The following is a 3,959-nucleotide window of genomic DNA, read 5'->3' on the forward strand; positions in this document are numbered from 1 at the left end:
GAGCTAGGTTGGGGTGGATTAATTCGACTTGGAAAAATTCAGAACTGAGGGAGACGACGGCTGAGAGTGGAGAACACCATTGGAGGATCCATTCTTGTGTTTTCATCATTTATCTTTAATTTTTTCATGTTTGTAATTGAATTCTATGACTGGTAGAATGAATATTATGGGCTAATTTCTTCTTTAGGGCTATTATGTGAATCTTTTGGAAACCCTTTTTATGGTTTAATGCAAAATTGATGTTCTTCTTCATCTCTTTCAATTCCTTACAATATGTATTACTTGTGCAATTATTGATTGATCACCTCTAATTGTTATTTCATGAATCAAATTGAAATCTGAAAAGTGAAATTTGATATGCTTTGATTGTTTGGATGCAAATTCAATTTAGAACAAAAGTATCTAAATTGTTTGCCTATTTTTCTGAGTTGCGTGTTTAATGCCTTCTTCATGATTCAACTTACCATAGAAATATAGGAAGTTGTCATTTAGATTGAATTTTGTAAATCTTAACCAGATTATGAATTGTTTTTGCAACTTGTTCTTGAATAGGGAGAAGGGGACATAATTTTTGCATTAGGAAATAAAAGGGTGGAAAATAGAGGATCATAATTGTCCTAATTTCATTTTCTCTGTTATTTCGTTTAAATTTTCATTGTGCTTCGTTAGTATTCTTCTTCTTTGTTTGAAATCTCTGAAATTGTTTAATCAAATAGAATTAAAAAGATTGATTGATTGGTAATTGATAAATCAGTCCTTGAGGATGATACTTGGTTTTTACCATTTTATTACAAATTGCGACTGTGTGCACTTGCATAGCAAAAATATCGCAACAAGTTTTTGGCGTCGTTGCCGGGGACTGAAAATAATTATCAATATCAGTCTAATTAATTTTTATTCTAATTTGATTTTAATTTCTCTTGTTTCTAATCTGTTTAGTTGCTTAATTTGTCTATCTCAGGTGAATTTTGGTATATGCGTGGCAGAAGAGGAGCAGACAGTCTTGTTCCTTTGAATCCTGAGATTGAAAAGTCTTGCAAGAAAATCAGAAAGAACAAGAGGGAGGCCCAGAAATCTGTGAAGATGGCACAGAATGATGGGGATGGCAGGAATGTTCTAATTCCTAGAATTGTACAAGGGGGTCAGGCTCAGAACAATGCTGAGAAGAGCCTGAGAGATTATGTACTGCCCACTCTGACGGGAGTACAAAACAGTATACGCCCACCAGCTGTAGAGGCCAACAATTTTGAAATCAAGCCAGCTATTCTACAAATGGTGCAATCCTCTGTGCAATTTAATGGGTTGCCTTCTGAAGATCCTCACACCCATTTGTCTAATTTTCTAGAATTGTGTGGAACCTTCAAATACAATGGGGTGAGTGATGATGCAATTAAACTTAGGCTTTCCCCATTTTCTCTGAGGGACAGAGCTAAAAGTTGGTTGAACTCGTTGCAACCAAACTCTATTGTCACCTGGCAAGATCTAGCTCAGAAGTTTCTGTCAAAATTCTTCCCTCCGTCCAAAGCTTCTAAATTGAGGGGAGAGATCAATAAATTTTGCCAGAATGATGGAGAGTCATTGTATGAAGCTTGGGAACGGTTTAAGGAACTCTTGAGAAGATGTCCTCATCATGGCATTGAACAGTGGATGCTAGTACAGAATTTTTACAATGGTTTATGTCCTACAACCAGAACTATTATTGATGCTGCAGCGGGTGGTACTTTTATGAGCAAGAGTGCAATTGGTGCTTATGAGCTGCTAGAGGACATGGCCACAAAAAATCATCAGTGGTCAGAAGAAAGATCATCAGGAGTCAGAAAGGTAGATGGGGTGCATGAGCTGGATGCAATCACTGCTCTAACATCACAAGTAGCCTCCTTGACAAAATAGTTACAACAGAGCACTGTATCTGCTAATGCGGTTCAAATGGCAGCCAGGTGTGAAATCTGTGGTGGTCCTCACTTTTTTGATCAGTGTCCTACCAATATTAATAATAACATTCCGATGGATCAAGCTCAGGTTCAAGCGGTGGGAAACTTTCAAAGGCCAGTAAATAATCCATTCGCCAATACTTACAATCCTGGGTGGCGAAATCATCCTAATTTCTCTTGGAGGAATAATCAGGGCCAACAACCTCAGTTTCAGGGTCAATTTCAGAATAATATGCGTCAGCCACCAATGCATCAAGGCTATTCATCACAATAGCCTAGGCCTCAACAGTCAATGAATCAAGCTCCACCTGAAAGGCCTAATGAATTGCAAGCTGCATTATTGACTCTCACCAACACTCAAACACAGTTTATGACAGAAACTCGCTCTTCCATCACGAATCTTGAGATGCAAGTTGGTCAATTGGCAAATATGTTACAAAGTAGGCCTCAAGGAAATTTTCCAAGTAATACAGAGGTGAATCCTAAAGAGTAGTGCAATGCAATCTCTTTGAGGAGTGGGAAGAAGTTGGAAGAGCCAGTCAAGAAGTCTAAACCTGCACCAAAAGTTGAAGTTGAGAATGAGGGTAAGGTAGAAGAAGAGGTTATTGAAGACCTTGAGAAGAATTAGTCACCAGTGAGTTATGAGCACCACATCAAGATTCCATATCCTCAACGACTTCAAAAGAAGACACTTGACAAACAATTTTTGAAGTTTCTAGATATTTTTCGAAAACTTCACATTAACATACCTTTTGCCGAGGCACATGAACAAATGCCAAGTTATGTGAAGTTTATGAAGGAAATACTGTCCAAGAAGAGGAAGATGGAGGATTATGAGACAGTGGCACTCACTGAAGAGTGCAGCGCCATTCTGCAAAGGAAGCTTCCTCAGAAACTAAGAGATCCTGGGAGTTTCACAATACCCTGCACTATTGGGAATTTTGAGAGCATGAATGCTCTATGTGATTTGGGGGCGAGCATTAATCTAATGCTGCTTTCTGTGTTCAGAAGATTGAAGCTTGGGGAAGCAAGACCTACAACAGTGACTCTTCAGTTGGCAGACATATCAATAGCACATCCTCGGGGTATTATTGAAGATGTTTTGGTAAAAGTGGACAAGTTCATCTTCCCAGCAAACTTTATTATACTTGATATGGAGGAGGATGCCAACGTCGCAATCATTCTTGGAAGGCCATTCTTAGCCACAGGATGAGCTTTAATCGACGTACAAAAGGGGGAGTTAAGGTTGCGAGTCCAAAATGAGGAAATAAGTTTTAATGTTTTTATAGCTACTGAAATTCCTACCTGTTGTAGAGTTGACGTGGTGAATAATTGTCAAGATTCAATTGGTAAAAATAAGAAGAAGACCAAAGAACGATTTCGAATAGTTCGACGTCGTATGAAAAGATTATTGTGTGGCAAGTTTGAAGGTTTCGATGACATTGGGGATAGTTTCAATATTCTCAACAGTAGAAGGGAATCCCCCTCGTATGACACGATGGCTCTCAAGGATGCAAGGGGTGGACTTGACCCAAGTTAAAGGTGTAGAGAGTTCAGCGTCCGGCTAAAAGACGTTAAAGACAGCGCTTTGAGGAGGCATTTCTCAGTTTTAATTTTACTTTTTGTATTTGTTTGGTTTGGAACAATGTTTAGGAAAAAAAATTTAGTTGTCATTTTTATTTTAATGTATTGTGTGAACTGTGAAAATCGTGAAAAAAAAAATTAAATAAATAAAAAAAAAGAGGGCTGTTGAAGTCAGGTCTGGAGTAAGAGCCGCGACCTTCTCTAGAGAGTCGCGGCCCTTACAATTTTACAAGACGGTGATTCGGAAAAAAAAAATTCAAGAGCCGCGACCCTCCCTAGAGAGTTGCGGCGCTTGAGACTCTTCCTGATTTTAAAGGGTCACGACCCAACGACCCAAAACCCCACCTTCCCACCTTCTTCTCTGGCTAACCCTCTTCCACACCTCCCCCATACCTCCATAACTACCATAAACCCTCCTCCTAACCCTCTTCCACCCTTATCTAT

The 3,959-nt window shown here is 39.0% G+C and overlaps 1 non-coding gene across 1 annotated transcript; it reads right to left on the reverse strand.

The window, feature by feature from the left end:
• Nucleotides 1-1,530: 1,530 nt before the first annotated feature.
• LOC133833456 (small nucleolar RNA R71) lies at nt 1,531-1,637 on the reverse strand. Its single transcript, XR_009892834.1, has one exon. It is a non-coding gene; the product is annotated as a small nucleolar RNA R71 (small nucleolar RNA).
• Between the last annotated feature and the right edge of the window lie 2,322 nt (nt 1,638-3,959).

The sequence above is a fragment of the Humulus lupulus genome, chromosome 4 (assembly GCF_963169125.1).
Source record: "Humulus lupulus chromosome 4, drHumLupu1.1, whole genome shotgun sequence".
Classification (NCBI taxonomy): Eukaryota; Viridiplantae; Streptophyta; class Magnoliopsida; order Rosales; family Cannabaceae; genus Humulus; species Humulus lupulus.